Source organism: Camelus dromedarius, chromosome 7, assembly GCF_036321535.1.
Source record: "Camelus dromedarius isolate mCamDro1 chromosome 7, mCamDro1.pat, whole genome shotgun sequence".
NCBI classification, from domain to species: domain Eukaryota; kingdom Metazoa; phylum Chordata; class Mammalia; order Artiodactyla; family Camelidae; genus Camelus; species Camelus dromedarius.
The window spans coordinates 45382203-45407010 of NC_087442.1; positions in this window are offsets into that span (position 1 = coordinate 45382203).

The following is a 24808-nucleotide window of genomic DNA, read 5'->3' on the forward strand; positions in this document are numbered from 1 at the left end:
GTGGAATTATTGAAGTAAAAAGAATAAATATTTTAATTTCTTTTAAAATAATGTATTGAGTGCTCTTTTCCAAAGTTGGGAGATATTATGTGTTTTAGAAAAGGCAAACTTTGAAAACCCTGTACAGACAGGATCCAATTAGTAGATGTCTTCACTGAAATTCTCCTTATCTGACACTTGGTTTTCTTTATCTTCTTAGCAGGGAAGAACGCAGGAGTTGCTTTCTGAGTGCACTCTGAAGAGTCTCTTGAGGAGTATTATTTGGAAATCAGGGCTTGGTGACTGAATTAAACGGGTGATTGAATCAGCCCTGACAGAGGTATGCTTTAGAGTAAATACAGCCTTAGCCTTTCAGTAAAGTCAGACAGACATCAGTTTGAGAAAAATCTTCAATCCCAGTCAAACAAGGTTAAGCTAGTGTGTTCATGTGCAGGTAGTTCTCCGATTTAGGAATGACCTGAGGTTTATCTGCCTGCTTGCGTTAATCATCTAGGGACAGCTGCTGGAAGCACAGTGCTGGAACCGGGGATGCCAATCCTCTCGGAGAGCGAGTAAACAAGGTTACCTGCCAGGGAACACGCTTGAGCAGGAGTGGTATTATCCCACTCCCCCAAAGTTTTTGTTTTTGTTTTATAAAGTCACATTCCTGAAGATTAGAGGCCATGATCTGGGACAGTCTGAGGCTCAGATCGTCTAAAGTCTCTGAACTCTGTCACATGACACAAATCAGTGAACTGCCATCAGAGAATCCAGACGAGATCATGATGCAGCAAATTCTCTTTTGTGAGCCATGGTTTCAGGACTTATTGAACTGTTTTGTAAACAGTATAAATATTAACTTTGTCTGTTGTGTGCCAAGCTGGGTTGGGGAATGCTGAAACAGTAATGACAGTCATTGAAAGCTAGATTTAGTCAGGTAAATGATAAAAGTATTTCAGTTTTGTTACTTGCTTTTGACAGGCATATGGAAATGTTTGCCTTGAGGAGGAAGCAGCCAGGCACATGGACCCTTTATACGCAGTGATTCTCAATCCTGGCTGACTTTCCAACTCCCTAAATACAGACTAGGCCCTACCCACATCAACTGAATTTGAAATTTCTGTATTTATGGGGGGTGGAGGTGAGCAGGTATCTGGAATTTTAAATCCTGAATCAGAATGGAGGATCACTGTTCTCGCACTATAGCAAAAAGTGTGTGAGGTTCAGATTAAAATACAATGAAGGCTGACTGTTACCTATACATGTGTGTTGTCTGCTTAATGTCATCAACATCATTCTTCATCACAGAAATCCTGCCCCTTGCATTCTTAGCACTAGTTCCTTATCTGCAGCTCCCAATGTTTGTTTCTCCTAAAGTTTCTCCCAAACCACAGTATAAATTTGGCAGGCACAACCTATAATCTCATCTACAGTGCTAGATACAGTATCAGTTACTTTGAACATTCTGACTCTTTCTTGGAGAAGGGAGAAGCACAGCCTCTGCCAAAGGTGGGGCCCAACGTGGAGCTTCGTAACTCAGAGAAGCTGGGTAGGAAGACGTGGACAATCACAGCTGTTAGAATGGAAGGAACCACGGTAACTCTTTATCTTGTGGGTGAGGGAATTGACAACAGAGAGGTTGGAACTTCCTCCAGATCACACACAGCCAGGGAGTGGGAGAGCTGGGTCTGGACTCAGGTCTCCCAGCTCCCTTTACCAACAAGGAGGGGCGGGCTGCAGGTGGGGGGCATTTTAAGAGAAAGCAGAGTGTGCGTGCTCCTCCCTCTTCCATCAGAAAAGTTTTGCTAAAATCTGTTTTACATAAGAGGCTTTTTAGGAAGGGTTGAAATCCACTGATGGTTCTGGTTTCAGTCATCATTTTTTTGTGTGTGTGTGCAGGTTTTGCTAATCCAACAAAGCTTATTTATAGAGCATTTAGCAGAAAAGTTTTCATTTTTTTTTAAAACAGAACACACACACATACATACACACATTCTCCTTCAGAGGCTCTTCCACACTATAACTCAAGAGATCAATTGCTCCCTTTCCCTCAAGCCCTTTAACTTGCAAAAGGGCCAAAGATCATTGGGTCCTGGATGTTCTGAAATGTAAGGAATTAGTCTTTTTTATGCCTCTGTGCAAGCACACGTTTAGGTTAACAACAAACAGCCTTGGTTTTTTACTGTGTGACCTCTGCAAAATTCTTTTTTCAGATTATGTATAGATATGCACATTTCCAGCCACAATTATTTTTAAAATGAAAACAATCATAACAATTTTCTGTGTGCTTATGCAGTCCGCAAGGGTTATACCGTTTAATTCTCACAATAACCCAATTCTGTTAGCTCCATCTTACAGATGAAGCAACTGAGAGGCTGGGTTCTGCGCCAGGTCTAATATCTTATGAGATGGAAATCTGAGCCCAGATCATTCTGATTTCTAAACTGGGTCCTTCACCACTAAGGCCAAGCATGCCTCATCCTATAAACAATTACTACAAATTCATTTTTTTAATTTGGCTGAGGCATATAAAAGCACTGTATTTTCTCTTTAGATAATCTTCAGACAGAAGCATTTTGCCCCACCTCTTATTTATCTGAAGAAACACACACAGTGAATGACTTCAAGAACAGCTAGAATTACCATGAGACTACAATAGTTGGCAGTCTCACCCAGAGCACAGGAAAGTTGTAAGGACCCAGAGATATGGATGGGGTACCACCAGCCTCTGCTCTATTATTTCTTCAGTGTTATGTGCCCTGCACTAGGCACTGCAGCTACAAAGTTAAGAACTGGCTTTCTGTCTTGGAGGAATTCACAGTCTAGTGGAGAAGCCAGACTTACAAATGGAAAGTTTCAATATAAAATAACAACAACTCAATTAGCATGATGCACAAGGCACATTTTGAGCACAGAGATGAGTCAATGAATCCAGTCAGTGAGAAAGGGGTGGGCAAAGGAGCCTAACTTAGGGCCTGACCCACAATGCTAAGCCTGGAACGGGGATGGGGAGCTAGTCAGACAGAAGATGGTTGAGGAGCAGGTGGGGAAAGGTACTGCAGGCAGAGAAATAGCACAAAGGACAGGGCAAAGTCTGGAATAACACAGCGGGAAAAGCCCCATATCCTGGAATGTAGAGTGTGAGGTGGGAGGGAGGTTGGTGAGCACACAGGCTGCCTTACATGTTGTGCTGAGTTTGGAATTCTTTGTAGACATTGGGAAGTCATTTACGAGAGTCTTAAGTTTATAAGTGACACGGTCAGATTTATATTTTAGGTCAATCACTCTGACTGGCTATCAACTGCTTCCTGCTATCACCAGTGACTCTCGTACAAGGGACATTCTCCCATGAGTTTATCCAGTAGTTATGAGTAATTACCGGCCACATTTCTTTTCTCTTCAAGAAAATACGTTAAAAAAATGCAAGTTGAGAAGACATTATTATGGGGACATTGTAAACTGGAAACTGGCCACAGTTCTTGACCCCTCCCCCTGCAAACCACACTTTTATAAAGTGGCATTGCTGCTCCTCCCATCAACACGTGGAGTCTGATTCCCCTACCTTTTGAATCTGGACTGTTTTGTGCCTTGCTTTGACCATTAGAATGAGGCAAAAGTGACTGCCAGAGCCTTGCTGAGACCTCAAGAGGCCACACCCCTCTGCTCTCTCCCCAGGGACCCCAACTCCCCTGTGTGAGCTGCAGGATGAGAGACCACGTACACCAGTTCTGAATCAGCCCTGTCATCCAGCTGGAGCCCTGGAAGTGAGAAAGCTCAGCCAAGGAGTGGGCTTTAGTTGACTCAGAGCAGACCACAGACACATTTAAGTACCTGGTGGAATCCAGCCCAAATTTCTAACCTGCCATGAGCTAAATTAATGGTGATTGTTTCAACTGCTAAGTTTTGGGTGGTTGGTTATCCTACAAAAACTACCTGAAAGGTTGGAACCTTGTATCTAAGTTAATCTATCAAAGAGTAAATCATTTGCAAGCCTTGACACTTTATCCATTTTAAATAGTTGAGTACTTTGAACACGTTGGGATGTTGCAACACAACAGCAAAGCATGATAAAGAATGTTTCTCACAGTGTGCCTGGAAAGGCTTCTGCTTCAGTGAAGATGTGGCAGATAGACTCTGCCCTACTCTTCTGATAAGGACAACTGAAAACCCTGGACATTATATACAAAACAAACACAACTCTGAACAGTGGAGAGAAGGGCAGACCAGCTGGGGAACACGGGACCTGAGGAATGACACAAAGGAGAGTTTCCTCCTCATATATCCCAGGTCTGGATCTGAAGGAGCTGGCAATCTGGAAACACCAACAGACACAGACCAAAAGAATCCCAACAACTTGCTCTCTGTGGTCAAAGCTCCAGGATAAGGACAGCCCAGCAGAACAAGAAACTTCTAGACAATAACAATTCTCCTCCAGTCAACAGCACAGGAAAAACTGTGGCCCCACTCTCATCCCACCAGTAAGGGCTGTGTGGGGAGCCTAGACTTCCATTCTTGAGAGGCTGTAGTGAGCACCTTGTTGCCCCCTCTGGGCTGGTGTCAGGCAGCAACAAGCAGGGGCTGGGACTTCCATCCAGGAGGCACCGAGCTGCCCCCTACCTCCTGCCCTCCCACTGTGTCCATGGAGACCATGCAGGAGCCTGGACTGGCAGTAAGGAGCTACTCTCCTCCTTCCCCAGCGATGGGTCAGAGGAAGCCAAGTGGAGTGAGGCCAGACTTTCTCTGTTGCCAGCAGCGATGAGGCTACCCTCACAAGAGTTGTCAGTGGAACCACATGAGGAGCTGAACTGCCATCTCTGCCTAGCAGTAATAAGGAGCCCCTTCCCCGGTGTCAGCGAAGGCTGAGTGGGAAACATGAACTTCTCCCTTCGCCAGGAAAATGCGGCAGTGCCCCTCCACATTTCCCATGGTGGAGCACGGCCAGAAAAAAAGCAGTAACAGAAGGTTAAGTAAGATCCAGGGTCTCATAATATAATATGAAAATCTCCAAGTTTTAATCGAAAATCACTCATCATACTGAGAATCAGGAAGATCACAAATGGAACGAATAAATGACCGAAATGGTAGAATTACTTGACAAAAAATTTAAATCAACCATGATAAAAATGCCTCAAAGAACAATTATAACCATGGTTGAAACAAACGAAAAAATAGAAAGTCTCAGCAAAGAAACAGAAGACATAAAGGGAAGGGGGTGGGTGGGAGAGAAGTGGGTGTGGCTGCACAAGCCCAGCAGAGTAGGTCCCTGCAGTGAGGCCAGTGTTCTGGATCTTGGCTGCATCCATGTCCCTGTCCTGGTTGTGATACTGTCCTATAGTTTTGCAAGATGTTGCCACTGAACTGGGTAAAGGGCACGTGGGCTCTCTCTGTATTGTTTCTTAAAACTGTATGTGAATCTGCAGTTATCTCCAAACAAAATGTAATTTTAAAATAAGTTTGTCACTGAAACGCCAGTACAGTGTAATGTTAATGGTGCTATCTGAAAGAGTCTCTGTGATTAAGTAAGTTTGGCAGACGCTGGGATAAACAAAGCTCACCGGGTTGTTTTTACTATCGGACTCGCGAGAGCCTTGCCTTTGTATTTTCTATCATAAGGAATATGCCCTAATATCAGAAGGCTTCCTAATAAGGTTGTGAGGATTTAAGGAGATGCACCATGTAAAAGAGTATATAATACCTGTCACAAGTGATAAGATTATCATTATTATTATTTTATTCACTCTTTTCCATAAATATGTCATGCTGGTATTATTATATTAATTTTAAAAAGAGGGAATTGAGGTTTAGAGAAGTTACATAATTTAATAGGACACAGCTGGTAAGCCAGGGTTTGATCTCAGATCTGACTCCTCGAATATTTGCTATTAATTTTGATGCATTATTTCCTCAAAAATGTATAATTAAAAAAATAAAAATTAAAAGGGAACGGACAAACTAGGAAAGTAGAATTATATCACTTTCAAAGGGTTTCATTTATTACCATATAAAGGGCCTTCATAAATCGATAATAAACTTTTCCTAATACAATAATGGGCAAGTTACTGGTATGCCAATTCATGTTAGTGGCTCAAGGACATCTAAAAGTGTTCAGACTCAAATTGTAATTTTAAAAAAAATTTTTAAGTTAAAGTTAATTTTTTAAATCTTTAAAAAAAATTTAAGTTAAATTAAAAACAAATCTTTAAGATGTGATTTTTCTATATTTTTTTCCCCAAATGATAAAATCTTACATCCACTTATAAAATGGCTATGGTGAAACAGGCACTTTCAAACAGCTGTTGTCATCATTACTGGCACAACTTTGGTGGCAGAGATTTGTCTTAAAATTTTTATCTTTTGACCTAGTTATTTAATTTCTGGGACTCACTAAAATTAATTTTAAAATTAAAAAATGAATCAGATTCACAAGCAAAGATTTATGCTCAAGGATATTTATCACAGCATTATTTATATGAGCAAAAATGTGAGAAGAAACTTCCTATTTGTCAGCGGGAAATGGTTAAAAAATTATGGGACAAGCATGACTGCAGTTATTAACAATCATGTCTTAGAAAAGATATGATATGAGAAAATTCATATGATAAAATTTTTAAGTGAAAAAAACCAGGGAATCTCCAATTTTATCAAAGCACATTATGTGTGAATGTAAATATATATACATATTTGAAGAAAACACATCAAAAGTTCAAGGGTGTCTCTCTCATGAATGATATTCATTTTCCTTACTATAATTTCCAAAATGTCTACAATAATAATTCAGGAAAAAATAGTAATAGTTTACATCCCACCATTGTCTAAATTCAGAACTGCTTTGATGTGAACACCAGCAAGTCTATGTTTTCATCGATCCCTTCTAGTTGGTGCCTGAATGCTCTACAGCAAAGTATGAAGAACTCCCGCTTCAGGAAGCTTTAACCCCAGGGTCATGGCGGAGGTAAGGGGTGGAAAAAGCAAGCAGAACACCAGCAGAAATCCCCTCCCCAACACGGAGATTAGTCAGCAGCAGGTGAAACGTGAGAGGACTGGGGTTTGGCTCCCTCCACCAAAAGCCGCCTCAGCTCCTGCTGTTCACTCCGCAATCACACAGCGCCCGGCTGCATGTGTGTGCTGAACACCAGATGACAAAGCACTTTTTGCCAATTTGTTGAAAGTAAGGATAATAAAATAGTACTGACGACATTATTCGATAGCCAAAATGCACCGTTGTCCACACCAAACATTATTTGTATTTTTTTAGGAGAGTGGGGATGCTATGCTTTTCTTGTTGCTGTGAAATCGTCCAGTACGTTGAGCGTGTAATAGATTACTTAGTGATTGGTGCCTAACAGGCATCTTAAACTTCACTTGCCTCTTGTCTGCAGATCTCTTGGTTTCTTTTGCCATGTCTGTTCTTTGCCCTGTTTCTATCATCTCAGGAAAAGGCACTTTTACTTGCTTTTTTAAAAAACCTTTCAGGCCAGATTTTTTTTATATGGCACTTATTTGTCAAAAATAAAGATTTTCACATTTAAAAAATTAACCATTTGTTTAACTTACAATCTAAAGGTGGTTTTTGCTTTGTCACTTTCCTGCACCTCTGACCCCTCCTGGTATCCACTCTGTCCCCAGAGATATTCTGAATCCATCCACTTCTATCTGTGTTATAAGCCACTATCAAAGCCAAGCCAAATGTATCTGGATTCATATATTTTTCCTTCTAAACAGGTCTCCCTGCTTCCACTCCTGCCCTTTATAATCTGTTCTCTGCCTGGCAATCCGAGTGATGTTTTACAAACGTAAATCAGATCACTTCTGACTGTACCTAAAAGCCCACTGGTGGCTTTCGACAGCACTTAGAATAATACCCATACTCCTTACATTGGCATCAGGTCCTACCTGATCTGACCCTGTCGACCTCTCCGATTTCACCTGGTACCACTCTCTGCCCAACGCCCACTTTCGTAGCCTTCTCACTGTCCCCAGTGATCCCAAGCTTGTTGCCACCACAGGACCTTTGTCCTACTCACCCTTCTGCCTGGAACCCTTTTTCTCCAGATCTTTCTGTCATTCACACCTTAGCTCATAAACCACCACTGCATGCATTACCTTCATTAACTACCCAATTTAAAGTTAATTTCATCACTTCACCCTGTTCTGTTTGCTTCATAGCACTCACTTTTCTTCAATAGCATTTTCTTTATGTGTTTATGTCTGTCTCCTCTAACTAGAATGTAAGTCCCATGGACCAGGAATCTGTCTGTCTTATACCCTATACCCCTAGGATCCTGCCTGGCAGATAAAATATTTATTGAATGAATGAACATGTATTTAATCACATAAAATATAGACATTCTGTTATTGATCTGGTGAGTAGTAAGCACATAAATTACATTAATATTCTAAAAAGCATTTCAAACACCACTAGACTATTTTGGGCATGAAATGTATCAATATCTAAAAGCCAGTGACTGCTTGCTTTTAGTAAGTGCTACTGCCTGGTCAGGAGAGGATTCCACTAAGTGCAGTGGCGGTGACAGATGGAGAGGAACTGACAGTGCGGGACAGGGCTGGGAGCAGAGGCAATCCCAGTGGCGGGGACGAGGAAGAATCTGGGACAAGGAGGATAATGATCCAGTCTGGCAGCTAATGGCCACCAACAGGGGTTTGTGCTCCATGTACAAAGCAAAGCAAAAGGTGACACAGGAATGGGTGATGGCTTCAGGAACAGCTGTTTGTGGATTTCAGGCTTGAGGCAGTTTGATAAGTTGTAGGTCAACCTCTGGTTCAGGGAGAATGATAAAACCCAAAGTAGTTGGAATTAGAGTATAAGGCAGGTTGGTAAAACAGAAACTCAGATTCAAGGATCAAGGAGGGTGTCTGTAATTAGAACTGCTCCACCAGACAGAGCCTGGGTCTGGAGGTAAAGGGAGAAACCCAGCTTTCTGCCCAGACCCCTGCTGAGCTGGATGGCAGCCAGCTGTGTGACTCGTGTGTGTGTGTGTGTGCGCGCGTTTCAACAATTTTAATACAGTCAAGAATATCTAATAAAACAAAATAAAAAGGATCGTCAGTCAACAGAAGCCTGTGGTCAAGAGAAAGAGAAACAGAACTGGCCTTTTCCAGTAGAACTTGTGCTTGAAAGGGGAAAGGGGCACGACAACTTCCCGGAGGCTTCCCAGCAAGTGCCACAGGACTAAAAGCACCTCAAATATCACTTTTAGATATTTATGACCATCTGTAATCATCACATAAAGCCAACAGTGTTATCAAGATCCTATTAAAAAAGCAATCCTCTTACCTGTGGACCCACCTACAAATGTGGGCAGCTGGGCCAGGCAACTTGCATGGCGTGTTGTCGGGGATGGAGGTGGGCTCCCCCTAGACAGGCTGCCCCGTCACTGGCCCTGGGGCATGATGCTGGGCAAGGCTTTCTTTAGCCCTTCTTCCTAACGCCCACGTGGACCTGGAACAGTGTTCTTCAGCTGTGACTGCAGAGTTGGATCTCCTAGAGGGCTGTAACAGCTCCCAGAGTCCCAGTCCCTCATGGAGAGATTCTGATGGAACTGGCCTGATGTGCAGGCAGCACTTCCAGGACTTTTAAAAGCTTCCAGGTGGGTCTAACGGGTGGCCAGGGCCGAGAAGTTTGGCTCTGGAGGCCAGGGCTGGACTGACCACAGATGGAGGGGTCAATTGTGTCCGCTTTGGTGGGGAGAGCCATGGAGGGGTACCTGAAAAACAGATAGTCAGGTCAGTTCTGTCAAGTCCCAGCATAAATGACTATGAATCTATTAGATCTGCTTTTTTTCCCCCTCTTTTTTCTTTTTGGTTCTATAAGATCAATTCCCAGCACAAATAGCTTTTACGTGTCTTGACATTATCAGTAAATAATTTTAAAACCTTCACCCAGATTTTATTTCATTATTCACAAGATGAATATTTACTCCTTGTTCTCTCATTCAGTACAGTGAGACATTCAAGCGTAGGGTCGTGGTTTGGGGCCAATATGGGGCACTAATGGTTTTGCCTGAAGCAGTATTGCTTAGTCGTGAATGAAGCAGGGTCTAGAATCAAGAGACCTGTGCTAAAATCCCAGCTTTGCCTCTTCTGAGATCTGCAAATGAGAAGTGAGATTGAAGATCTCGCCTTCAGAATCTCCTGTCTCTCGAACCCAAGTATCTCTCAGCCCGAGCCGTCTCTGGGGCCACATTCATATCTATAGCTACATTTTGCTGGCCTCGTGCCTCCCTTGCTTATGTGGCACCTCGAGTCCCTTGAGAAGCTACCCTCCCTCTGCCCCCCCACCACGGGGCATCCCCAGAAGGTATCCCTCCCATGCACTGTGGTCTGGTGACCATGGGACTTGCTGGAACTCCCCACTCTCCTTCCATCCCACAGAAGTGGCTGTTCTCTCTGCCTGTGGCCATTACACTTGCTCCTCACTCCACACTGTCTGCCCCACTGACATGCCACTGCTCTGGGCTGCTCTGCTGGACAAAAGTGTCCACTCTTGAGGTGGTCAAGTACCGAGGTCACACCATGATTCTATAGGAATGTGGTGGAACCTGAGACCCTCCTCAATAGAGTGTCCTGAAGGAGTACCACTGTGCCCTTCTTAGTTTCGAGAAGCAACTCCTGATGTTCTCACTCACAGGTTTTTTTCTCCTCCAAGTCCACCTGTAGGTGAGGCTGGGTGTAGATTCAAGGCACAGTCACTGTCTTGTATTAGGAGTCCCCATCTGTCTTAGTCTGTTGGGCTGCTGTAGCAAAACTCCCATAAACTAGGTGGCTTATAAACAACAGAAAATTGTTTTTCACAGTCCTGGAGATTCTGTGGTTCTGCAGAGGGCCCTTGTTCTGGTTTCTAGATGGCTGTCTTTTCACTGTGTCCTCACATGGCAGAAGGGGCTAGGGAGTTTGGTGGGGCCTCTTTTATTAGGGTACTGATCCCATTCACGAGGGCTCCACCCTCAGGACCAATCACCTCCCAGAGGCCCCGTCTCCTAATACCAGCATCCTGGGGTTAGCATCTCAACATGTGAATTGAGGGGGACACAAACATTCAGGCCTTAGCACCATCCCACTTCAATGGCTACTGAAAGGTCTCTTTAAGTACCCACCTTTCCTTGGGATAAGTTCTCTCTAAAGAGCTTTTCAAACTTCCCCTCCTCCCAGATTCCATTATGGCCCCACCCTGTCCTTCAGAAGGGCCCAATGTTTCTAAATCCTACCAAAGGATGGAACTAGCAGTGTTTCTCAGGAGGCTACTTAACAAGCATGTCAAAGGGCTCAGTGTGGCCCACGTGTCCTGCTGGTCCACCAGATATGCCCAAAGGTCTGGACCCCACAGTTACCAGCAGAAGGTTCCAAACCCATACCTTTGCCATGTCTATATCAAAGCATCTTTTTTATTTTATTTTTTTATTGAGTTATAGTCATTTTACAATGTTGTGTCAAATTCCAGTGTAGAGCACAATTTTTCAGTTATAAATGAACATACATATATTCACTGTCACATTTTTTTTCGCTGTGAGCTACCACAAGATCTTGTATATATTTCCTTGTGCTATACAGTATAATCTTGTTTATCTGTTCTACATTTTGAAATCCCAGTCTGTCCCTTCCCACCCTCCGCCCCCTTGGCAACCACAAGTTTGTATTCTATGTCTATGAGTCTGTTTCTGTTTTATACTTATGTTTTGTTTTTTTTTGGATTCCACATATGAGCAATCTCACATGGTATTTTTCTTTCTCTTTCTGGCTTACTTCACTTAGAATACATTCTCCAGGAACATCCAAGTTGCTGCAAATGGTATTATGTTGTCAGTTTTTATGGCTGAATAGTGTTCCATTGTATAAATATACCACATCTTCTTTATCCAATCATCTGTCGATGGACATTTAGGCTGTTTCCATGTCTTGGCTATTGTAAATAGTGCTGCTATGAACATTGGGGTGAAGGTGTCATTTTGAAGTAGAGTTCCTTCTGGATATATGCCCAGGAGCAGGATTCCTGGGTCATATGGTAAGTCTATTCAAAGCATCTTTTAATTCCTCTCCTTATCTTCATTTCCTCTTTTGTTTCTTTTTTCCTATCTTTTTGTAAGTCCTTATCAATATTTCAATTCAAAGGGTACATCCTTCTGAGTTTCCTTTCAACAACAGAACAATCCCAGAATGTCATAAGAAAAATAAAGGCAGCAACATGCAAGAAAGTCAACTGAGTAATTTATTTACTTCAGTTGAATTTATCATCTTAGCACTGATTTAAAAAAAATTATGGTTGAACAGAAAACGAGTGAGAGAAACAAATTTTTCTTTTGCATAGTTTAGACTTTTCAGTGACATCTGAGTTCCATCCACCATTTGCAATGTCTCAAATGGGATATATTCAAAGTCTAAAACTCCAACAGCAATGTAACTTAGTACTTAGAAAAAAGAATTATGTGTCAGAATATAGTACTTTTGCCAAAGGAACATTCCACACAGATAAAAAGTCAGGCTAAAGATAAAACAGACCTTTCAAATGAACAAACATTTGAAGATTTTAGTCCAACAGATCTTTACTGAGTGGCCAGCTCTGTGCTAGCTACTAGGTTCTTGAACTCAATTGTCAGAGAATTATAAAAATTAAGTTAGTCTTGCTGTCTTTGCTAGGCTTCCAAAAATTTTTTTTTAGGTTTTCAGTCATTTAAAAAAATTTTAGCACTCAGAATTTTTTTTTAAAAAAATGCAATGCTTTCAATTCATTAGTGAAATATTTTGTGCCAATTGCAGCATAATCAGAAAACAGAGTTTCTTCTCCAGGAAGGGACTTCTGAATGGTTTACATGGAAGAAAGAGTCTCAATGAGCACTATTTTAAAAATAGAATTTTATTATATTTTGTAGTATTATTAATACCAGATTAGCCACATCTGCCATATTTAGTCTGTAAATCAAGGAGTCAGTAGAATCTTGTTACTGTTCAGTGAAGGATACTGTTTGTTTCTTACATCCCAACTAAAATCTGTAGAGTAGATTTCTTTTGGCAGACGAGATTTGACAGCTCACAGAGAGCATGTGCATGGTCCTGTGCACAGGCTCACTGGATGGCCTAGGGGAGCCCAATTAAAGCTGGGGCAAGAGGTGAAACAATGATTTACTTACACAGACTGAGAATTAATTATCTCCACCCAACATGTTCAGTATCAAAGCGAGCTGATCTCACTTACTGTCAGATACCGCAGAGCTGGGAAACAGATGATGGTTCCATGGCAAACACTCTTTTGCTGAATATTCTATGTATGGTTAGTGAAATGATTGAAAGATGAGTTCCAACACTGAGGCTTTTATAGCATCCAGCTGTTGTAGCTCCCCTGATTCTTTCTGGGCTCAGAAGACACCTCTGGTTTCAAAAAAGCCCTTTTAACATTTTTCAACAGGCAAATATAAACTGAAGTTCAACCAAATGCCATCCAACTAATACACAAAGATCCTTGAAAACTCCCCGAATATGACTCTTTAATTATCTAGCAACATGTTGTTTAGTGGCAGATGAAAAACCAAAAGCATTGGAAGGAGAAATGTTTCAGGACTATGAGGCTAAATTGGGAATGCAAATTTGTTATGATTGAAATAAGAATCACTGCTGGGACTACTGTTTTTTAAAAAAAAATCAGTATTATCTTTCCTCTGTCAAATAGTCTCTCTTTTTATCCAAACGTGTTATATTTTTCATGGAACATAAAGCCAAGCATCATTCTGCCAGTTACTTCTTTTCCCATTTAAAATACCAGGTACATTCCAGATTGTATATGATGTTTGTGTGAAACCCATCAATTCAGAATCTTGTGATTCATCTTTCTTGGCATCTTTGCAAGAGAATAAACACCAATAATAACAAAAATACTGTGACACTGAAATTTTGTATCTCAGTGAGGATGTTTATCAGGGTTGCTTAATTGTCCTAGTCACCTATGAAATCCTGGCAAGTAAGGGGAGGCAAAAAGGGGTCTTCTTTACAGGAGCCTCTTGTCGGGTCTTCTAGGAGGGAAATGTAATAAGAAACAGTGGAGCTGCCCTGTATCTTCAGGACTGAGACTTGTGAAGGAGAAGAAGAGGAAAAAAGACTATCTCTTGCCTTACTTTCAGTATCCAGTATGGGCGGGGAATTTATACTTGGGAGCAGAGGGGAGATACCAGATTCAGTCCTGGGGAAGTGTAACCCTGAGGGAGCCACTACGATGTCATTTTTGTTTCATCTATCGAGCCTCAGTGCCTAGAGCAATACCTAGAAAATGGTAAGCGTTCAATACATATTTGTTGAGTTAGTTTGTATTTTCTTTCCACCCCAATTCTAGGTAACATGCCCAGGCTTAAAGATGCAAAGGATCTATGAGAAGCAATGAGACAAATTTTAGCTGTTATGCTAGGAGCACTTTAAGAAACAAAAGAAAACAGGGCTATACAGTCTGGGAGTTGTACTAGTCAGGATATGTTAGGCTACTCTAAAGTAACAAACAACCCCTTAAACCTCAGAAACTTAACATAATGAAGATTTTTTTCTAACTCATGCAAAGCCCAATGCAGATGTTCCTGGTCAGGTCATTCTTTTTGGTGGCTCTCTTCTAAGTGGTGACACAGGGATCCAAGCTCTTTCCATCTAGTTCTTTTGTCATCCACTTATGCCACCATTGCCTTCCAATCTATCCTTTCCAACCAGCCAACCATGGAGTGAAAAGAGAGCATGGAGAAGCTGCCCTCACTTTTAATTGTTTTGTCTGGAAGTTATACATCAGTCTGCAACACATTTTTACTGTTGGACACTAGTCACATGGCCCCAACAGATATTAGGGACTGGAAAATACAGTTTAGCTATGGACCCAGAGAGAGAAAGGTGTTTGGTCAGTACCTAGCCAGTCTTTGCCATGAGAATCTGATAAAAGTGCTGATAAAGAGAGGAATAAGGTGGATCTAATGACTGGAGAAGACAAGGCACGGTAATAATATCATATCAGCGGTCATGAAGAGGAGGAGCAATCAAACAACAGCAACAAACCAGGGAGGCAGGGCAAGGTCAGTGCAGTCACACTGAACCATAGCAGAAGTCCAGCAAAGTGAATGCTATGGGGTGGAGAGTGAAGGTCTGGGACAGATAATTTCTCGATCCCTAAGAGGAACTACTCTGAGATATTGCAAGGAGAAGAAAGTTCCTTGGAGGAGTTTGGCTTTAGGCAGGCCTTTCTGTGAGGGCCAGATACATAAACCACTCTAACAGTTACACATTTATTGCTTGTAACCTGTGGGCTCCAGGAAGGTGAAACCTGTTAGTTACAAGTCACATAACATCAAACATATACATATAAGCATGCTAGTAATTTTCATTTATTGAGCACCGGTTTTCTAGGCATTTTATGTATATCATCTCTAATCCTTACAATAGCCCTTCAATGTACAAATTTTCTTTAATTTCCATGAGGAAACTGAAGGTTAGAGGAATTAACTTGTCAACCATTTGGCAGTGATACAGTTGGTACTTGAACATGGTGAATCTGACACTAAATTCCAAACTACAGGGTGGTAGGAGCTACATCCATGTTCATATTTTCTATGATATATGTGCACATATACTAAAGTGCCTATTTCATGAGGAAGTGTATCAAATAGCGACTGCCACACACAAACCACTCCAAAATATAGTGTTTTAAGAACTTTTCATTATTTTTTATGAGTCTGTGGTTGGCTGAGCAGTTCTGCTGATGTGGGCTGGGTTTGCCCGGTGTCTCTCATGCATCTGTGGCCAGCTGGCAGGTTGGCTGGGGGCTGCCTGATCTGGAAAGGCATGGAAAGCTGGGCTAACTGCGTTCTGCTCCATGAGCTTGCTCATCATCCAGCAACAAGCCCAGCCTTCTTCTCATGGCAGCAGCGAGATTCCAAGAGAGAATGGAAGCACAGGGCCTCTTGAGGTCTAGGCTTACAACTGGGGCACCACTGCTTCCACCATGCTGGCCAAAGAGAGTCAAAAGACCCACCCAGGTTCAAGAGTAGGGAAATAAAATCTACCTCTTGGTGAAAGGAGCTAAAAAGTCACTTTGAAAAGGGCTTAGGTATGAGAGGAGATAGAGAATTGGGGCCATTTTTGCAATCAACCACCCACATCTAACATCTTAAGATACTTTTCCCCTAAAATACAGTGGATAAGAGAACAACATGTTTGCTTAAAATGTGGTTTTATCAGTTGGTGGAATAGCACATGAGTCTTCGAAAATGTATGTGTTATCTAGTCCCTCTGGTCTAAAAAAGTGCTGAGATAGACAATGTGTTATATGGATAAATACCTTTTTTATTTAGGGAGTTAGGGCGCAAAAATACCCACTTCCAGGCACTAGATCCATCCAAAGAGAAAATAGCTTTGCAGTAGAAGGTTAAAAAAAAAAAAAAAACTGAAAATTTGACTTCCTGGATGCCTGGCAAAGAAGGGGGGAGGGCAGGGGAGGAAGCTGTGAATGTGTGATGAGCAGCTGGCTTTTATTTTTAAACACATATTACTGTTACCCAGATTTTTTTTCCTAGAAAAATGGAAGGAGATTTACTAAGGGATTCTAACACAGAGGAATACCATTTCAAGTAGATGCTAATGTGACTGACATGATCTTTTCAAAATAAAGTCTTCTCTTTGTAATCTATTTGTTTAGTCCCAGAATGGGAAAAAGTAATGCACAATGAATGCTGAAAGGTGAAAAATGCTATTGATTCTTAGTAAGTCCTCAAGAGATGCTGGAAATGCCTGAATCAGGCTTTATTCACTATGACAACAGACTTTTATTTCAGGGAGTTTGGTTTTGATGTTTGTGTGCTTGAGAACCTTCATCTCATACTCCCAAAACACTAAATGTCTTTGTTCAGAGGGAATAATCCAGGACCATCAGCAGTAACCAGGGTGCTCCAATATTATTTTTAAGTCTAAACTTATGAGCAAACAAAAAGCAGAACATTAAGAAATCCACAGGGAAAGCCAACCCAATGTTCCCTCCTTTCTTCTGAGGCTACTTGGTAGATCTAGAAATGATAAGGCAACTGACATATATCCAAATGGTTTTGTAGGTTTCATGAACAACTTACAGAACTAATTTCTGTAAACTCTCACCAAAGATTGCAAAAGAAAAAAACAGTCCACAGGGACCAGAGAGATAAGATAAATGACTAAAGCAAGAAAGGGTTAAGGAGAAGTGATTATGGTGAACCCCATCTAAAGGGAACTGATTAAAACTTAAATCAAACAGAAAGTACCTTGTAAGCCAAACAAAGCAAGTCTGTGGGTCAGATCTGATCTGTGCTGTACTGATTCATGACTCCTACTCCAGATCAAGGCTGGAGCGGGAGAAGACGAGATACCTCTAATCCTAATTTCTTGTACCAAATCAACACAAGGATCAAAGACAATTTTTCCAGCTCCTTTTTTACGCTCTCCTTTGGAAGGTTAAAGTAATATTATAAAGTCATGTGCCAATCTCAAGAAGCACATTTACATGTGATCATCAGCTCTGAGATTCTGCTTGAGCTTTAATCCTCTATGTATATGGAGAAACGCAAAAACAAGTATTGGGGGATAACAAAGATTCTAAACACTATATTTTCTCTTGAAACATATATGAAATTTAGACAAAAGTTGTTTTTGCTTATTTCGGTAGACCTTAAAGAATATATTGTGAAGCCTGAATGTAACTGGGACCCCACGTAGCTTCATGTATGTGTTGTGTCAGTTGAAAGAAACAGCAGAAAAGCACAAAAGAAATGGACGTTTATCTATATGTCCCCAAGTGAAACAACCTGAGATATAAAGAAAACCCCTATTTTCCCCAAGAAGAAAAATCACTAAAAACATGATTCGAGCTACTTTTTGAACCATTCCCCACAGTATTCCAGGGTGCATCATCTTTATTTCCATCTAAGTAGTTGAAGAATCAGTGCTTTTTGATTCCATGTATGATGCTGTCCCTGGAGAAATGTTACCTCAAGGAGAACGTATCCATTTGTATAAATGGATTAAATCCCTCATTTTTATTTTTATTCATCTTGTTGGTGTCTATGTTTGATCTCCGTAACATGAACATGGACTGTTTTGCTTTTTAAAGATCTGTAAAGATCTATTTAAAGATTTATAAAAGACTTACAAAGATGTTCTATAGACAAGCAATATCACTGATTGCAACTGCGAGCCAATACCCTAGAAATAAACAACTAAATTTGTAGTAAATATTTTTGCTTCTTTTCTCAGACCTCACCAGGTGACTTCCAGATTTTTGCAATCACTCAAAAACGGCGTTGATGGAGATCTTTTAGGCCAATGTGCATTCCCCAAACAGCACTTAGCTGTTCAAAATAAAGTAAATGAAAGAGAGCCCCCAAAATGAGAAACTTTCTTGAGTCTTGGCTGTAATTCCTCTCCTCCAAGGGATGCTTTTGAAAAAAAGAAAATGTCCTGATTTATAATACGCACATATGATAATCAAGCTATTCCAATGCTGTTTAGTCTCTGAGAAAAGACCAAAGAGATGGAGGTGGGGGTAACGTCCTTAAGGTCTGACCAGACCTCTGAACCATCCTCTCTTCTGCTCTCTGCCACTATCTTCCACCCAGGCAGCAGCTGCCGTTGCATAAATCTACTCCCCATTCCCAGTTGCCCATAATAAAATTCTTCCCCTACGTGCACCAGGCACAGTGTCTCCCACTCACAGAGGGAGCATGGTGACTGACAGTCTGTTTCTTTCCCTTCCCTCCGCATGGCTCCTCTATCTTCTCTCCACCCCAGCCCTGCCCAGGGCCTCCATTTATGCTCCCCACAAAGACACTCTGGGAAGTGTGGTTTAGGCTCTCACTCCGATTATTTTTCTTGGGAGAATCTGTCCATTACCCAGATTCTGCACCAAAAAGGAAAGTCCAGGTGCTGGCATACCCACAATGCAAGAATCCTCCCCTCTCAAAAAGCAGAGAGAAGGGAGAAAGGCCTTGTGCTCATGAATCCCTTTTATTCCCATGATGCTTGAATCCACATGTCCTGTCCTGGGTACCACCCTGGGGAATTGCATAACTGGGCCAAAGAAGTTACAAGCCCTTACATGGCAGTAGAAATGTACTCCTTGTCAGACACAATGCTGAAGTCCTCTCATGTCCCAAACTACTTATTGCTTCACCTGATTTGCTCATGTTTCTGTCCAGAATTTTTGGACTGGAATTTTGTGGTAGGAAAATTTACACTTCTCATACTCTGATATATAAGACTAGAGGCCAATTGCTTGAAGCTTTACCTTGTATTTACCGAAAAGGAAACAATGAGATTCAATGACTCTGTTAGATTTTAAGTGGAATGAGAATAATATTTTTTAATCAATCCAGTGACGAATTTTCATCCATAATCTGTTCAAGCAATTCACCTAATTTAGTGATTTCAAAGAAAACCATTCCTGTGGATCATTAATTTGGGCAGAGCTTAGTGGGGTGATTCTTCTGCCTCCTATGGCTTGGACAGGGAGCAGTCAGCAGAATTTAGCTGGGCTACCTGAAGGATCCATGGCAATTTCACTCACGTACGTGGTGTCTTGGTGGGCATGGCTAGAAGGCTGGTCTCCACTGCACCCCCCTCATCTCCATGTAATCTCAGAGCCTCTCCAGATAGTCTTTACAGGATAATTGACTTTTTAACATAGTAGTTCAGAGTTTCAAGAGCAAGTGTTCCAAGAGACAGAAAGAGATCTGCCAGTCTTTTAAGGATGTGCCAGCAATGGGCATGTTGCCATTTCCACCACATTCTGTCAGTCAAAGCAGTTATGACCTTGTAGAGTGAAGATTCATAGAGCTACCATTTGATAGCAAGAGTGTCAAAAAAACACAAAACAAACCCCCAAACGATGGCTATCTCTAACCCACCACACTTCCTTCCCAGAAGCTATGCCTAGAAGACGCAGCTCAACTGATTTCTTCCGTAACAGAGGTTGGCAAACCATGGCCCACAGACCAAGTCTGGCGATTTCCTACTTTTGCAAACAAACCTTTACTGGAACACAGTCAACTTACTCATTTCTATACTGTCTATGGCTGTTTTCACACCACAACAGCAGAGCTGAGTGGTTGTGACAGAGACCATATGGCCCATGAAGCCTAAAACATTTACTATCTGGCCCTTTACAGAGCAAGTTTGCCAGCTCCTGTTCTATAGCATAAAGAGAAACTAATTACGACAGAGAGAGTAGAAAACATAAGTCCTTCCAGCTCTGGTCAACTGTGAGGCAGAGATAAAGGGAGAGGAGCTCGGACACATGTGTCTCACTGTGCCCCTCATGAGGGGGTCCTCCAGGGGGTCTAGAGTTAAAACATCCAGATGTAAGGGAATCTGAGGTCACCAAGGGTGGAGGGCTAGTGTCATGTTCCTCTGGGGAAGGGGGACGGGGCGGTCAGCCTCTGGGAGAAGATCTCTGCCAACACAGCAGGGAACGACACAACAGCACTCTGAGCAAGGCTGCCTCACAGATGAGCTGGGGACCTGCTGGGGGTCAGAAGGTCCTTTATGCTTTGGTAAATAGGAGGAGCACAGAGATGGGCATGTCCCAGGGAGCAACTTTATGACCAGGAAGTTTATGACCAGGGAAACTGTCTGGAACCAGACACACCCTCGTGGCCATCAGTCTAGAGATTGGACCAGAGGCTTCACTTCCAGCAGAACAGTGAGAGTCTGAAGCACCCAATGTGGATACAGGCCCTCAGGTCATGCAAACTGCACACCGCACTCCCCCCTCAGAGGAGGGGAAAGTTGAGTCATATAAGAGAGTTCTGCGTAAACGTCATGAGTTGTGTTGTCATCCATTGTGTCAAGTTCAGACTCTGTATTTGAACTCCCTCCTGCCCTCCGACTAACCAATCAGGTAGACCTGAGGAATGTCACACAATTTATGGGAAATAAATAAACTATAATTTTTTTGCACACCGGAATGCAGAATATAAATTTTAGACCCCGCTGAAGTGAGAATCTATGCATTTCTTACATTCTTTTAAGTTAAATCCATATTATAAAGGTCTTAACATCATTGCCAGGTTTTAACATCAAACTTCTAATAGGACTGGAATGAACTTCTCTTCTGGAAGATGGAGGACATTCCTGCGGTAGGTCATAAAGTGAAGTTTATGAGCAGTTTGGTCTAGTTCCACTGTGGTTTGGATTGATAATGACCTTGGGCAATGCAGTCTAATATAATGTTGAAAGGAAGCCATGAAGGCCAGGTTCCTCCCAAGAAAATAACAGGGAAGTTAATTCAGATGACTCCCTGGCAAAGTTTCTGCCTCCACCCTGACAACACTACCGCTCTGTTCTACATGTTAAAGGGTGTGGGATCACTTTTCTTATTTGCCAATAAAAAAATCATTGGCTGTTAAATAGCAAAGCTAGGGGGTGGGGAGTATAGCTCAGAGGCAGAGTACATGCTCAGTGTGCACGAGAGATCCTGGATTCAATCCCCAGTGCCTCTGTTAAGGGCCAAAAATATGCAAAGCTGAAAGAGCAGTCTTTAGCTGCTGAGTTCATGTGTAGGAGGTGTGGTTCTAACTGGGGCCCTGGCATGGTTGTCTGTAGCTGCCTGAAGACCTAGGGAAGGGGAGTCCTGGGTTTGAAAATAAGGGTAACCTTTCTCTTGGAGACTTAGTGGGTTTTTATGAGGCATGGATAAAGCCATCCAGAGAAAAATCAGCTATTAGTAGACAAAGTATTTACCCTAGGCCAAATTTTACAGTAGGTTGTCTATTGCTGTGTAACAAACCAGCCCCAAACTTAGTAGCTTGAAACATCAATATTGCTATCTTTCATGATGCCATGGGTGGACTGAGCTCAACTGGTTGGTTTCTCTGCTCCATATGATGTCATCTGGAGCCATGGTCATCTGAGTGCTCATCTGATTTTAGAAAATCCGAGATGGTGCTGAATCTTCAAGAGGGGCTGCCAACCATAGCACGTAGGTTCTCCTCCACATAGACCCTCTGTGTGGCTGGGGTTTTTCAAAGTATGTTCCAAGTGGTAACATTCCAAGGGCAAGCATTCCAAGAGGAAGGAAGTAGAAGTTCCAAGTTTCCTAAGGCCTGAACTAGGAAGTCTCAGAATTCCACATCTATCACATTTCACTGGTCAAAGCAATCACAAGGCCAGTCCAGATTCAAGGGGATGAGAAATAAGACCTTCCTTGTGACCTGAGCAGTGGCATGGATGTACAGGAGGGGAGGTATTGTTGGGGGCTGTATTAGGTCGGGTTCTCTGGAGAAGCAGAACCAATGTGTGTGTGTGTGTGTGTGTGTACAGATACACACACACAAAGAGAGAGGGAGAGAGAGAATGAAAGAAAGAGGAGACACTTATTTTAAGGAGTTGACTCACATGATTGTGTGAGACTTGTGTGATTGACAAGTCTAAAATCTGTGGGTAGGCCAGTAGACTGGAGACCTAGGGAAGAACTGCAGTTTGAGTCTGAAGGTTGTCTTATGGTAGAATTTCTCCTTGCTTGGGCTCCCCAAGCAAAAAATTAAGTCTTTTTCTACTAAGGACTTCAAATGATTAAATGAGGCTCACCTACGTTATGAAAAGCAACCTGCTTTATTCAAAGTCTTCTGACTTAAATGTTCATCCCTTCCAAAAGCATCTTCACAGCAACATCTAGAATAATATTTGACCAAATATCTGGACACCACAGCCTAGCCAAGTTGACACATAAAATTAGTCACCACAGAGGCCAACCTTAAAGACTGGCTACCACAGGAGGCCAAGATTCTTTCTGTCCACACCCCTTCTGGTCATCCCCTCCTCCCATCTTTCTACCCCTACTGCTTCTCTGTATTTTCCTTTCTCTTCTTTTGTTCTTTTTGGACTCCATCTAGGAGCCTCTTCTCTGCCTCAGCCTCCTATTCTGTGGTCCTATCTCTTTTCTGCTTTGTTTTCCAAGGGCATCAAAGTTAATGAAATATTTTCAACCTTAGCTATTACACAGGGATGCCTCATTTATCTGGTGTTCAGGGAACAAAGTATTCTAAGGATAATGGTGTGTGAAGTGGAAGGAACACCAGGTGAGGGAACAGGCTCCCAATACTGCAGGATGTGATTGGTGACTTCACCTCACAGACCCTGATTCCCCCCTCCTTTTTTCAGATAGAACATTCTAGACTCCTCATCCATCCATCTGCTGGAAAGATCAGAGGAGCCTAGGGTCCTCTCTCTTCCCAGGCAACGTATGTTTTCTGCAACAGTGGCCATCTGGAGATAATGTATTTTTGTTTTGCTTTGTTTTAAAAGTTTCTGAGCTGAGAGATGGAGAGAATGGCCCCTTGTCCAGATTGTGGGAAATACTCTATTTCTAACAGGTAGAATTTGGAGGGTGCCAGTCAGATCTTTGCAGGTAAACAACCAGCACTGTGTTTATGTGGGAGTGTGGGTTACCCTCTGAGCTGGGTGGAAACCACCTCACAAAACTCGCATTCACACCTTTCACCCACTGCCTGGCTGTGGGATGAATGCAAAGCAAGTATATTCATTTTTTTTTCAATCGCTAAAAGCTTTTCCAATGCGTATATTTTGACTCAGGGAAATTCTTTTGTTTAAATTTTTTGTCTCTTTCTGAGAATGATTATTCACAAACACACACACACACACACACAACTGCAATGAGTTGTTGAAGAGAAAGAACACGTCTAACTAACAACCAGGAAAAGAGTAAACACAGTCACAGGTATCGGAGAGAGATAATAGGTAGTGAAAACTCAGAGCCTGAAAAATTGGGTTTAAAAATACCTATGGGAATCTCTACAAATACATACGTAAATGCATAGAAAAAGTTCTAGAAGGATAACTCCCTAATATAATCATGTTACACTGGGAAGGGGATGTATTGGTATGGTGAGGTGCGGGGATTTCACATTTTACTCTATGTGTTTATGTGTTGTTTTAATATCTTATACCCAGCAAGGGTTCATGTTTTTCTTTAATTTTTTAACACTGTGGACTAGAGTACCTATTAGTTTGCTAGGGCCGTTGTAACAAACTACCACAAAATGGGCGGTTTGAACAACAGAAATTTATTGTCTCACAGTACTGGAGACTGGAAGTCCAAGGTCAAGGTGTTGGCAGGGTTGGTTCCTGCTGAGGGCCGTAAGAGAAAATCTATTCTGTGCCTTCTGCCTAACTTCCGGTGGTTTGCTGGCAATTTTGACACTCCTTGGATTGCAGAAGCCTCACCTGATCTCTGCCTTCATTTTTACACGATACTCGCCATGTGGACATGTGTGTTTCTCCTTTTTATGAGGACACCAGTTATATTGGATCATGGACCCACCCTATTCTAGGATGACTCAGCTAATTACATCTGTAACAACCCAATTTCCAATTGAGGTCATATTCTGAGGTGGGGGGAGGGTGGGGAGACTGCAACATATGAATTTGGGGAGGAAGACAATTCAGTCCTTAACAGAGGTTAAAAACAAAACTGAGTGTCTTGTAATTGTTTTTTAATTAAAGACAATTTTTGAAAGATTTGTGGTTGGCACCCTGTGGAGCATAAACTCCAGCAGGACCATGGATCAGTCATTATCCTCTCTAGGCTTCCCTTCTGCATCTATAAAGTGGGGCCAAGAACACCTGCCCTCATTACCCCGTGGAGTTGTGTTAAAGGTTGAATGACAGCACACCAAAGAGCTTCATACTCGCAAAGATCTCTGTTAAGGTAAGTTGATGGAGGTTCAGGTGGAGGAACACAGCTGCTCACATTCTGTAACTGAAGGTGAGATGTCCAGCCTCAAGAAGCCTACACCCTGAGCAGTAAAGAGAAGCA